We start from the raw sequence: 14,428 nt of genomic DNA, 5'->3' as shown, positions 1-14,428 counted from the left end.
CTTTTCTTTCTTTCTTTCTTTCTTTCTTTCTTTCTTTCTTTCTTTCTTTCTTTCTTTCTTTCTTTCTTTCTCTCTCTCTCTTTCTCTCTCTCGTTCTCTCTTTCTCTCTTTCTCTCCTCTTTCTCTTTCTCTCTTTCTTTCTTTCTCCCCTTCCTTCCTTCCTTTCTTTCTTTCTTTCTTTCTTTCTCTCTCTTTCTCTCTCTCTTTCTCTCTTTCTCTCTTCTTTCCCTTCTTTCCCTTCCTCTTCCTTTTCCTTCCCTTCCTTTTCCCCCCTTTCTTTTTCTTCCTTCCCTTCTTTCTTTCTTTCTTTCTTTCTTTCTTTCTTTCTCTCTTTCTTTCTCTCTTTCTCTCTCTCTTTCTCTCTCTCTTTCTCTCTCTCTTTCTCTCTCTCTTTCTCTCTCTCTTTCTCTCCTCTTTCTTTCTCTTTCTCTCTTTCTTTCTCCCCTTCCTTCCTTCCTTTCTTTCTTTCTTTCTTTCTTTCTTTCTTTCTTTCTTTCTTTCTTTCTTTCTTTCTTTCTTTCTCTCTTTCTCCCTTCTTTCCCTTCCTCTTCCTTTTCCTTCCCTTCCTCTTCCCCCCTTTCTTTTTCTTCCTTCCCTTCCTTTTCTTTCTTTCTTTCCCTTCCTTTCCCCCTTTTCTTTCTTTCTTTCTTTCTTTCTTTCTTTCTTTCTTTCTTTCTTTCTTTCTTTCTTTCTTTCTTTCTTTCTTTCTCTCTTTCTCTCTTTCTCTCTTTCTCTCTCTCTCTTTCTCTCTCTCGTTCTCTCTTTCTCTCTCTCTTTCTCTCCTCTTTCTTTCTCTTTCTCTCTTTCTTTCTCCCCTTCCTTCCTTCCTTCCTTCCTTCCTTCCTTCCTCCCTCTCTCTCTCCTTCCTTCCTTCCTTTTCTTTCTTTCCTTTCTTTCTTTGTCAAATTGGCAACATATAGAGACAGTACCTGCCCAACAACGGGCTCACAGTCTAGAAAGGGGGGACAGGCAACAAAACAAGTAGACAGGTGTCCATACCATCAGAATAAATAGAATTATAGCTATATACACATCATTAATAAAACAGTAATAAATAGGTACAAAGAGCTTACTGTGAGCAGAGCACTGTACCAAGCGCTGGGAAAGTACAGTCCAGCAATAAAGGGAGACAATTCATTCAATCGAATTTACTGAGCACTTACTGTGTGTGTACTAAACACTAGGAAAGTACAATTCGACAACAGACAATCCCTGCCCAACAACGGGCTCACAGTCTAGAAGGGGGAGACGGACAACAAAACAAAGCAAGTAGACAGGTATCAATACCAACAAAATAGATAAATAGAATTATAGCTATATACGCATCATCAATAAAATAGAGTAATAAATATGGACAAAGTGCTTACTGTGAGCAGAGCACTGGACCAAGCTCTTGGAAAGTACAATTAGCAATAAAGGGAGACAATCCCTGCCCACAACAGGCTTACGGTCTAGAAGACTGTAGTCCATAATAGTAATAAGAAGCAGCCTGCATCTACCCCTGCGCTTAGAACAATGCCAGGAACATAATAAATTCATAACAAATACCATCAAATGGTGATGATGATAATACTACTAATAATTGTGAAGTGTTTGCTATGTACCCAGCACTCTACTAAGCACTGGGGTGGATAAAGAGAAGCAGCGTGGCTCAGTGGAACCGGCCCAGGCTTGGGAGTCAGAGGTCGTGAGTTCAAATCCCAGCTCTGCCAATTGTCAGCTGTGTGACTTTGGGCAGGTCACTTCACTTCTCTGGGCCTCAGTGACCTCATCTGTAAAATGGGGATGAAGACTGAGCCCCAAGTGGAACAACCTGATCACCTTGTATCCTCCCCAGCATGTAGAACAGTGCTTTGCACATAGTAAGCGCTTAACAAATGCCATCTTTATTATTTGGAGTCAGAGGTCATGGGTTCAAATCCCACTCCGCCAATTGTCAGCTGTGTGACCTTGGGCAAGTCACTTCACTTCTCTGTGCCTCAGTTCCCTCATCTGTAAAATGGGGATTAAGACTGTGAGCCTCCCCGTGGGACAACCTGATCACCTTGTAACCACCCCAGCGCTTAGAACAATGTAAGCGCTTAATAAATGCCATCAGTATTATTATTATTATAAGGGATAATCAGGTGGGACTCGGTGCCTGTCTCACATAGGTCTCACAGCCTAAGGAAGAGAGATAATAGGTATTGAATCCCCATTTTAAAGAGGAGAAAACTGAGGCACTGAGGAGCTCACCCGAGATCACACAGCAGGCAATAGACATAGGGCAGGGATTAGGACCCAGGTCTCCTGATTTCTAGACCCCTCATATTTGCCCCATCCCCAACCCCACAGCTCTTAATCTTTAAATGCTGTACATTACTTATTTATTCATTCAGTCATATTTATTGAGCTCTTACTGTGTGCAGAGCATCTGGAGCCCGGGCTTGGGAGTCAGAGGTCACGGGTTCTAATCCTGGCTCCACCACTTACCGGCTGTGTGACTTCGGGCAAGTCACTTCACTTCTCTGTGCCTCAGTTCCCTCATCTGTAAAATGGGGATTCAGACTGTGGGCCCCACGTGGGACGACCTGATCACCTTGTATCCCCCCAGGGCTTAGAACAGTGCTTTGCACATAGTAAGTGCTTAACAAATACTATTATTATTATTATTGTTATTATTCAGTTCCCTCATCTGTAAAATGGGGATTAAGAATGTGAGCCCCCCCATGGGACAACCTGATCACCTTGTATCCTCCCCAGCTTGTTTGTACATATTTATTACTCTATTTATTAGGGAAGCAGCGTGGCTCAGTGGAAAGAGCCCAGGCTTGGGAGTCAGAGGTCATGGGTTCGAATCTGGACTCCACCACTTATCGGCTGTGTGACTTTGGTCAAGTCACTTCACTTCTCCATGTCTCAGTTCCCTCATCTGTAAAATGGGGATTAAGACTGTGGGCCCCACATGGGACGACCTGATCACCTTGTATCCCCCCAGTGCTTAGAACAGTACTTTGCACATAGTAAGCGTTTAACAAATATTATTGTTATTATTATTCAGTTCCCTCATCTGTAAAATGGGCATTAAGAATGAGAGCCCCCCATGGGACAACCTGATCACCTTGTATCCTCCCCAGCTTGTTCATACACATTTATTACTCTATTTATTAGGGAAGCAGCGTGGCTCAGTGGAAAGAGCCCAGGCTTGGGAGTCAGAGGTCATGGGTTCGAATCCCGGCTCCTCCACTTGTGTCAGCTGTGTCACCTTGGGCAAGTCACTTCACTTCTCCGTGCCTCAGTTCCCTCATCTGTAAAATGGGGATGAAGACTGTGGGCCCCACGTGGGACAACCTGATCACCTTGTATCACCCCAGGGCTTAGAACAGTACTTTGCACATAGTAAGCGCTTAACAAATACTATTATTTCTATTATTATTATTCAGTTCCCTCATCTGTAAAATGGGGATTAAGAATGTGAGCCCCCCATGGGACAACCTGATCACCTTGTATCCTCCCCAGCTTGTTTGTACACATTTATTACTCTATTTATTAGGGAAGCAGCGTGGCTCAGTGGAAAGAGCCCAGGCTTGGGAGTCAGAGGTCATGGGTTCGAATCCCGGCTCCTCCACTTGTGTCAGCTGTGTGCCTTTGGGCAAGTCACTTCACTTCTCCGTGCCTCAGTTCCCTCATCTGTAAAATGGGGATTAAGACTGTGGGCCTCTCATGGGATGACCTGATCACCTTGTATCCCCCCAGTGCTTAGAACAGTACTTTGCACATAGTAAGTGCTTAACAAATATTATTATTATTATTATTATTATTATTATTCAGTTCCCTCATCTGTAAAATGGGGATTAAGAATGTGAGCCCCCCATGGGACAACCTGATCACCTTGTATCCTCCCCAGCTTGTTTGTACACATTTATTACTCTATTTATTAGGGAAGCAGCGTGGCTCAGTGGAAAGAGCCCAGGCTTGGGAGTCAGAGGTCATGGGTTCGAATCCCGGCTCCTCCACTTGTGTCAGCTGTGTCACTTTGGGCAAGTCACTTCACTTCTCCGTGCCTCAGTTCCCTCATCTGTAAAATGGGGATGAAGACTGTGGGCCCCACGTGGGACAACCTGATCACCTTGTATCACCCCAGGGCTTAGAACAGTGCTTTGCACGTAGTAAGTGCTTAACAAATACTATTATTATTATTATTATTATTAACATCTGTCTCCCCCTCTAGATGTTGAGCTCGTTGTGGGCAGGGAACATGTCTGCTGATTCGCTTGTACTGTGGTCTCCCAAGTGCTTGATAGAGTGTTCTGCACATAGTAAGCGCTCCCCTCTGCCACTCACCTCCTCACCGTTAGGCCTCGTTCCCGCCCGTCCCGCCGTCACCCCCCGGCCCACGTCCTTCCCCTGGCCCGGAACGTCCTCCCTCCGCACATCCTCCCTTCAAAGCCCTACAGAGAAGCAGCGCGGCTCAGTGGAAAGAGCCCGGGCTTTGGAGTCAGAGATCATGGGTTCGAGTCCCGGCTCCACCACAAGGCTGCTGTGTGACTTTGGGCAAGTCACTTAACTTCTCTGAGCCTCAGTTATCTGAACTGTAAAAATGGGGATTAAGACTGTGAGCCCCACGTGGGACAACTTGATCACATTGTATCCCCCCCAGCGCTTAGAACAGTGCTTTGCACATAGTAAGCGCTTAACAAATGCCATCATTATTATTATTATTATTATTACTGAGAGCTCACCTCCTCCAAGAGGCCTTCTCACACCGAGCCCCCTTTTCCCTCTCCTCCTCCCCACCCCCCCCGCCCTACCTCCTTCCCCTCCCCACAGCACCTGTATATATATATTTGTACAGATTTATCGCTCTATTTATTTTACTTGTCCATATTTACTAGTATATTGATTTTGTTAATGATGTGCATAGAGCTATAATTCTCTTTGTTCTGACGATTTAGACCTGTCCGCATGTTTGGTTTTGTTGTCCGTCGCCCCCTTCTAGACTGGGAGCCCGTTGTTGGGTAGGGACCGTCTCTCCAAGTTGCCAACTTGGACTTCCCAAGCGCTTAGTCCAGTGCTCTGCTCAATAAATACGATTGAATTTTATTTTATTTTGTTAGCATGTTTGGTTTTGTTCTCTGTCTCCCCCTTTTAGACTGTGAGCAGCCCACTGTTGGGTAGGGACTGTCTCTAGATGTTGCCAACTTGGACTTCCCAAGCGCTTAGTACAGTGCCCTGCACATAGTAAGCGCTCAATAAATACGATTGATGATGATGGTGATGACTGAACGAATAAGTTGGCTTGATTGATGGTACGGCGGTGGAATGTGAGGCCGAAGGTGGGGGGATCGTGCGTCTCAAGCAGGGTCTGATTCCTGCAGATGTCACTGTACCCCTATGGAATGGCCAACCCTGGATCCAGGCCCAGCCAGCATTTCATGCATTCATTTATTTCATTTATTCATTCAATCGTATTTATTGAGCGCTTACTGTGCGCAGAGCACTGTACTAAGCACTTGGGAAGTCCAAGTTGGCAACATATAGAGACGGTCCCTACCCAACAGCGGGCTCACAGTCTAGACGGGGGAGACGCAGCGTGGCACAGTGGCAAGCTCGGCGGGCTTGGGAGTCAGAAGTCGTGGGTTCAAATCCCAGCTCCTCCGCTTGGCTGCTGTGTGACTTTGGGCGAGTCACTGCACTTCTCTGGGCCTCAGTTCCCTCCTCTGTAAAATGGGGCTGAAGACTGGGAGCCCCACGTGGGACGACCTGATCACCTTGTATCTATCCCAGTGCTTAGAGCGGTGCTTGACACATAGTAAGCGCTTGAGAAGCGGCGTGGCTCAGTGGAAAGAGCCCGTGCTTTGGAGTCAGAGGTCATGGGTTCGAATCCCCACTCTGCCACATCATCATCATCAATCGTATTTATTGAGCGCTTACTATGTGCAGAGCCCTGTACTAAGCGCTTGGGAAGTACAAATTGGCAACATATAGAGACAGTCTCTACCCAACAGTGGGCTCATGTCTGCTGTGTGATCTTAGGCAAGTCACTTAACTTCTTTGGGCCTCAGTTCCCACATCTGTAAAATGGGGATTAAGACTGTGAGCCCCCCGTGGGACAACCTGATCACCCTGTATCCTCCCCGGCGCTTAGAACAGTGCTTTGCACATAGTAAGCGCTTAACAAATGCCAATTATTATTAGTATTAACAAATACCAAAATTATTATTATTAGTTATTGGACAGACAACAAAATCAATCAATCAATCGTATTTATTGAGCGCTTACTGTGTGCAGAGCACTGTACTAAGCGCTTGGGAAGTACAAGTTGGCAACATATAGAGACGGTCCCTACCCAACAGTGGGCTCACAGTCTAGAAGACTAGAAAAACAAAACAAGTAGACAAGCGTCAATACCATTGAAATAGATAAATAGAATTATAGATATATGACAATCCCTACCCAACAACGGGCTCACAGTCCAGAAGGGAATTTATTAAGCACTTACTATGTGCCCAGCACTGTTCTAATTCATTCATTCATTCAATCGTATTTATTGAGCGCTTACTGTGTGCAGAGCACTGTACTAAGCGCTTGGGAAGTCCAAGTTGGCAACATATAGAGGCGGTCCCTACCCAACAGCGGGCTCACAGTCTAGAAGGGGGAGACAGACAACAAAACATATTAACAAAATAAAATGAATAAATATGTACAAGTAAAATAAATAGAGTAATAACATATGCGAACAAACATATATACATATATACAGGTGCTGTGGGGAGGGGAAGGAGGTAAGGCGGGAGGGATGGGGAGGGGGAGAGCACAGGGTAATGGGGATGTCCCATGTGGGGCTCACCCTTTTAATCCCCATTTGCCAGATGAGGTAACTGAGGCCCAGAGAAGTGACGTGACTTGCCCAAGGTCACACAGCAGACAAGTGGCGGAGGCGGGATTAGAACCCACGTCCTCTGACTCCCAAGCCCAGGCTTTTCCCACCAAGCCACGCTGCTTCTCCCGCTGATTTCCCTCCAATCCCTCCAGGAGAAGATCACATTGGATATATGTATATATGTTTGTACATATTTTTTTACTCTATTTATTTATTTTATTTGTACATATCTATTCTATTTATTTCATTTTGTTAGTATGTTTGGTTTTGTTCTCTGTCTCCCCCTTTTAGACTGTGAGCCCACTGTTGGGTAGGGACTGTCTCTCTATGTTGCCAATTTGTACTTCCCAAGCGCTTAGTACAGTGCTCTGCACATAGTAAGCGCTCAATAAATACGATTGATGATGATGATGATGATGATGATGATGATTGGATGAATAACGAGCCTAGGGGGCTTTCGGAAGCAGGGGTCCTGGAAACGCGACGCCCTTTGCAAGGGGTACGCCTCATTTTTGATTCTTTCCAGAGAAATCCAAAGATATTTCAGCACCCGGCCTTCACCTGGTTGGGAAGGAATTCCACTTTCCGCTGCCTTGCTTTTCCTGGAAAGAGGAAACGAGGCGAGAGGCGGAGAGGTAGGAGGGGAGAGGCAGTGAAGCATGGAAAAGCAGCATGGCATAGTGGACGGAGCCTGGGTTTGGGAAGCAGAAGGTTCTCATCCCAGATCTGTCCGTGGTGTGACCTTGGACGAGTCACTTCTCTGGGCCTCAGTTCCCTCATCTGTAAAATGGGGATTAAGACTGTGAGCCCCCCCGTGGGACAACCTGATCGCCTTGTATCAGGCCGTCACCTAGAGAAGCAGCGGGGCTCAGTGGAAAGAGCCCGGGCTTTGGAGTCAGAGGTCGTGGGTTCAAATCCCGGCTCCTCCAATTGGCCCAGGCTTTGGAGTCAGAGGTCGTGGGTTCAAATCCCGGCTCCTCCAATTGTCAGCTGTGTGACCTTGGGCGGGTCACTTGACTTCTCCGGGCCTCAGTTATCTCAACGATAAAATGGGGATTATTACTGTGAGCGCCCTGTGGGACAAACTGATCAACTGGTAACCTCCCCAGCGCTTAGAACAGTGCTTTGCACATAGTAAGCGCTTAATAAATGCCATTATTATTGTTGTATCCCCCAGCGCTTAGAGCAGTGCTTTGCACATAGTAAGCGCTTAATAAATGCCGTTATTATTATTGTATCCCCCAGCGCTTAGAGCAGTGCTTTGCACATAGTAAGCGCTTAATAAATGCCGTTATTATTGTTGTATCCCCCAGCGCTTAGAGCAGTGCTTTGCACAGAGTAAGCGCTTAATAAATGCCATTATTATTGTTGTATCCCCCAGCGCTTAGAGCAGTGCTTTGCACAGAGTAAGCGCTTAATAAATGCCATTATTATTGTTGTATCCCCCAGCGCTTAGAGCAGTGCTTTGCACAGAGTAAGCGCTTAATAAATGCCATTATTATTGTTGTATCCCCCAGCGCTTAGAGCAGTGCTTTGCACATAGTAAGCGCTTAATAAATGCCATTATTATTGTTGTATCCCCCAGCGCTTAGAGCAGCGCTTTGCACATAGTAAGCGCTTAATAAATGCCATTATTATTGTTGTATCCCCCAGCGCTTGGAGCAGTGCTTTGCACATAGTAAGCGCTTAATAAATGCCATTATTATTGTTGTATCCCCCAGCGCTTAGAGCAGTGCTTTGCACATAGTAAGCGCTTAATAAATGCCATTATTATTGTTGTATCCCCCAGCGCTTAGAGCAGCGCTTTGCACATAGTAAGCGCTTAATAAATGCCATTATTATTGTTGTATCCCCCAGCGCTTGGAGCAGTGCTTTGCACATAGTAAGCGCTTAATAAATGCCATTATTATTGTTGTATCCCCCAGTGCTCAGAGCAGTGCTTTGTACATAGTAAACGCTTAATAAATGCCATTATTATTGTTGTATCCCCCAGCGCTTCGAGCAGTGCTTTGCACAGAGTAAGCGCTTAATAAATGCCATTATTATTGTTGTATCCCCCAGCGCTTACAGCAGTGCTTTGCACAGAGTAAGCGCTTAATAAATGCCATTATTATTGTTGTATCCCCCAGCGCTTAGAGAGCAGCGCTTTGCACAGAGCAAGCGCTTAATAAATGCCATTATTATTGTTGTATCCCCCAGCGCTTAGAGCAGTGCTTTGCACATAGTAAGCACTTAACAAATACCATCATTATTATTATTTTTATGACAGCAGAAGGCTGAGAACCTCTTTGTGTCTGCTGCAGCCTCCTCGGGGCGAGGAAAGAGGATGCTGTCGGCACACGGCAAGGCCTCCGTCCCTAACTCTAACTCCTGGGAAGCAGCGTGGCCCAGTGGAAAGAGCCCGGGCTTTGGAGTCAGAGGTCATGGGTTCAAATCCCGGCTCCGCCATTCGTCAGCTGTGGGACTTTGGGCCAGTCACTTCACTTCTCTGGGCCTCAGTGACCTCATCTGGAAAATGGGGATGAAGACTGTCAGCCCCCCGTGGGACAACCCGATCACCTTGTAGCCTCCCCCAGCGCTTAGAACAGTGCTTTGCACATAGTAAGCGCTTAATAAATGCCATCATCATCAACTCTACTTCCAGAGACCCAGCCTGGACCAACCGACACCCCCAACTGCACCTATTTGTTTATTTATTTTACTTGTACATATTTATTCTATTTATTTTATTCCGTTAATATGTTTTGTTTTGTTCTCTGTCTCCCCCTTCTAGACTGTGAGCCCGCTGTTGGGTAGGGACCGTCTCTAGATGTTGCCAACTTGGACTTCCCTAGCGCTTAGTCCAGTGCTCTGCACACAGTAAGCGCTCAGTAAATACGATTGAATGAATGAATGAATGAACCTCTGTGCTTAGGTAGCCTTTTTTAACCTTCACCTGCCCACAGCTCTGAACATCAGCCCTGCCTCACACCCCCATCGCTCCCCACTGACCGTTTGCCAGGACCAAGCTCGTCTCCAGACTGTCAGCTCGTGGTGGGCAGGGCATGTGTCTGTTGATTGTTATGTTGTCCTCTCCCAAGCGCTTAGTACAGCGCCCTGCAGACAATAAGCAGCGCGGCTCAGTGGAAAGAGCCCGGGCTTGGGAGCCAGAGGTCCCAAGTCTGCCACATGTCAGCTGTGTGACTTTGGGCAAGTCACTTCACTTCTCTGGGCCTCAGTGACCTCATCTGGAAAATGGGGATGAAGACCGTGAGCCCCACGTGGGACAATTCATTCATTCATTCATTCAATCGTATTTATTGAGCGCTTACTGTGCGCAGAGCACTGTACTAAGCGCTTGGGAAGTACAAATTGGCAACATATAGAGACAGTCCCTACCCAACAGTGGGCTCACAGTCTAGAAGGGGGAACACCTTGTATCCCCCCCAGCGCTTAGAACAGTGTTTCGCACATAGTAAGCGCTTAACAAATGCCATTATTATTATTATTATTATTATTATTGATATCCCAGCTCTTCCACTTGTCTGCTGTATGACCTTGGGCAAGTCACTTCTCTGTGCCTCAGTTACCTCATCTGTAAAATGGGGATTGAAAGTGTAATCCCCAGGTGGGACAACCTAATTACCCTGTATCTACCCCAGTGCTTAGAACCGTGCTTGGTGCTTAGAACAGTGCTTTGCACATAGTAAGCGCTTAATAAATGCCATTAAAAAAACCAAAAACCCATAGTAAGCGCTTAACAAATGCCATCATTATTATTATTATTAACAATAATAATATAATAACAATAATAATGATGGCATTTGTGAAGCGCTTACTATGTGCAAAGCACTGTTCTAAGCGCTGGGCACTGTTCTAATAAGCGGTCAGTAAATAAGACCGAGTGAATGAATGACCAGCCCCGCGTGGCTTAGTGGATAGGGCACGGGCCTGGGAATCAGAAGGACCTGGGCTCCGCCGCTTATCTCCTGGGTGACCTTGGGCAAGTCGTTTCACTTCTCCGGACCTCAGTTGCCACATCTGTAAAATGGGGACGGTGAGCCCCATGTGGGACAGGGCCTGTGTCCGACGTGATCAGCTCGTGTCTGCCTCAGCGCCTAGAAGAGTGCCTGGCACATGGTAAGCGCCGAACGAGGGCCGTCGTTAGGATCCCCCTCTCCATCCCCCCCATCTTACCTCCTTCCCCCCATCTTACCTCCTTCCCTTCCCCACAGCACCTGTATATATGTATATATGTTTGCACGTATTTATTACTCTATTTATTTATTTATTTTACTTGTACGTATTTATCATCATCATCATCATCATCAATCGTATTGATTGAGCACTTACTGTGTGCAGAGCACTGTACTAAGCGCTTGGGAAGTACAAGTTGGCAACATATAGAGACGGTCCCTACCCAACAGTGGGCTCACAGTCTAAAAGGGGATTTATCCTCTGTAAAATGAGGATTAAGACTGTGAGCCCCCCGTGGGACAACCTGATCACCTTGTAAATTCCCCGGCGCTTAGAACAGTGCTTTGCACATAGTAAGCACTTAATAAATGCCATTATTATTATTATTCTATTTATTTTATTCTGTTAATATGTTCTGTTTTGTTCTCCGTCTCCCCCTTCTAGACTGCGAGCCCGCCGTCGGGTAGGGACTGTCTCTATCTGTTGTACTGTTGTATCGTACTTGTACTGTTGTACTGTTATACTATCTGTTGTAGCTTGTACTTCCCAAGCGCTTAGTCCAGTGCTCTGCACATGGTAAGCGCTCAATAAATACGATTAATTGATTATTTAGCCGGGCCTACCCCCGCTCCGGCTGCCTGAGGAGAGGCCCCCGGCGCGGGCCGGGCCAGCGGCCTCCCTCTCACTCATTCATTCATTCAATCGTATTTATTGAGCTCTTCCTGTGTGCAGAGCACTGGACTAAGCGCTTGGGAAGTCCAAATTGGCAACATATGGAGACGGTCCCGACCCACCAGCGGGCTCACAGTCTAGAAGGGGGAGATCTCCGGCCTTCTGTGTTTGGACAACACACTGCCAGGATTGCTGGCGAGACAGGAGGCCCAACAGCTTGTTTTCCCAGAGCTATTTTGACTTGGCAGAACTGGCAGCGGGGAGGAAAGTTTGGCGTGTTCCAGCAGCAGGACCCCCGGGGGTCACCTTGGCGGGGCAAGGGGTGGCCCTGCTGATAGCCACAGTGCTCTGCACATAGTAAGCGCTTAACAAATGCCATCATTATTATTACTCTAGCCCCACGCTCCCCTCGGAGAGCCAGGTGTGGCCACCGCATCATCGTCGTCATCAATCGTATTTATTGAGCGCTTGCTATCATCACCATCAATCATATTTGCTGAGCGCTTACTATGTGCAGAGCACTGGACTAAGCGCTTGGGAAGTACAAATTGGCAACCTATAGAGACAGTCATCATCATCATCAATCGTATTTATTGAGCGCTTACTATGTGCAGAGCACGGGACTAAGCGCTTGGGAAGTACAAATTGGCAACCTATAGAGACAGTCATCATCATCATCAATCGTATTTATTGAGCGCTTACTATGTGCAGAGCACTGGACTAAGCGCTTGGGAAGTATAAATTGGCAACCTATAGAGACAGTCATCATCATCATCAATCGTATTTATTGAGCGCTTACTATGTGCGGAGCACTGGACTAAGCGCTTGGGAAGTACAAATTGGCAACCTATAGAGACAGTCATCATCATCATCAATCGTATTTATTGAGCGCTTACTATGTGCAGAGCACTGGACTAAGCGCTTGGGAAGTACAAATTGGCAACCTATAGAGACAGTCATCATCATCATCAATCGTATTTATTGAGCGCTTACTATGTGCAGAGCACGGGACTAAGCGCTTGGGAAGTACAAATTGGCAACCTATAGAGACAGTCATCATCATCATCAATCGTATTTATTGAGCGCTTACTATGTGCAGAGCACTGGACTAAGCGCTTGGGAAGTACAAATTGGCAACCTATAGAGACAGTCATCATCATCATCAATCGTATTTATTGAGCGCTTACTATGTGCAGAGCACTGTACTAAGCGCTGGGGAAGTACAAATTGGCAACATATAGAGACAGTCCCTACCCAACAGTGGGCTCACAGTCTAAAAGGGGGAGACAGAGAACAAAACCAAACATACTAACAAAATAAAATGAATAGAATAGATATGTACAAGTAAAATAAATAAATAAATAGAGTAATAAATATGTACAAACATATCATCATCATCATCAATCGTATTTATTGAGCACTTACTATGTGCAGAGCACTGTACTAAGTGCTTGGGAAGTACAAATTGGCAACCTATAGAGACGGTCCCTACTCAACAGTGGGCTCACAGTCTAAAAGGGGGAGACAGAGAACAAAACCAAACATACTAACAAAATAAAATGAATAGAATAGATATGTACAAGTAAAATAAATAAATAAATAAATAGAGTAATAAATATGTACAAACATATCATCATCATCATCAATCGTATTTATTGAGCGCTTACTATGTGCAGAGCACTGTACTAAGCGCTTGGGAAGTACAAATTGGCAACCTATAGAGACGGTCCCTACCCAACAGTGGGCTCACAGTCTAAAAGGGGGAGTCAGAGAACAAAACCAAACATACTAACAAAATAAAATGAATAGAATAGATATGTACAAGTAAAATAAATAAATAAATAAATAAATAGAGTAATAAATATGTACAAACATATCATCATCATCATCAATCGTATTTATTGAGCGCTTACTATGTGCAGAGCACTGTACTAAGCGCTTGGGAAGTACAAATTGGCAACACATAGAGACAGTCCCTACCCAACAGTGGGCTCACAGTCTAAAAGGGGGAGACAGAGAACAAAACCAAACATACTAACAAAATAAAATGAATAGAATAGGTATGTACAAGTAAAATAAATTAATAGAGTAATAAATATGTACAAACATATATACATATATACAGGTGCTGTGGGGAAGGGAAGGAGGTAGGATGGGGGGGATGGAGAGGGGGATGAGGGGGAGAGGAAGGAAGGGGCTCAGTGTGGGAAGGCCTCCTGGAGGAGGTGAGCTCTCAGCAGGGCCTTGAAGGGAGGAAGAGAGCTAGCTTGGCGGATGGGCAGAAGGAGGGCATTCCAGGCCCGGGGGAGGACGTGGGCTGGGGGTCGATGGCAGGACAGGTGAGAACGAGGCCTAACGGTGAGGAGATTAGCGGCGGAGGAGCGGAGGGTGCGGGCTGGGCTGGAGAAGGAGAGAAGGGAGGTGAGGTAGGAGGGGGCCAGGGGATGGAGAGCCTTGAAGCCCAGGGTGAGGAGTTTCTGCCTGATGCGCAGATTGATTGGTAGCCACTGGAGATTTTTGAGGACCACTGGAGATTTTTGAGGAATCTACCTGTCTCCACAGCCGGGCCTGGGTCCTCGAGGGCTCCCAAGAACAGGCCCTCTCTCAGCCTCAGTCCCAGCCACTCTCTGCCTGAAGTCACTCATTCAATCAGTCGTATTTATTGAGCGCTTACTGTGTGCAGAGCACTGTACTAAGCGCTTGGGAAGTACAAGTTGG

Source organism: Tachyglossus aculeatus, chromosome 17 (genome assembly GCF_015852505.1).
Source record: "Tachyglossus aculeatus isolate mTacAcu1 chromosome 17, mTacAcu1.pri, whole genome shotgun sequence".
Lineage (NCBI taxonomy): Eukaryota > Metazoa > Chordata > Mammalia > Monotremata > Tachyglossidae > Tachyglossus > Tachyglossus aculeatus.
The sequence above is the reverse complement of the archived record's forward strand: the minus strand, read 5'-3'. Positions refer to the sequence as shown.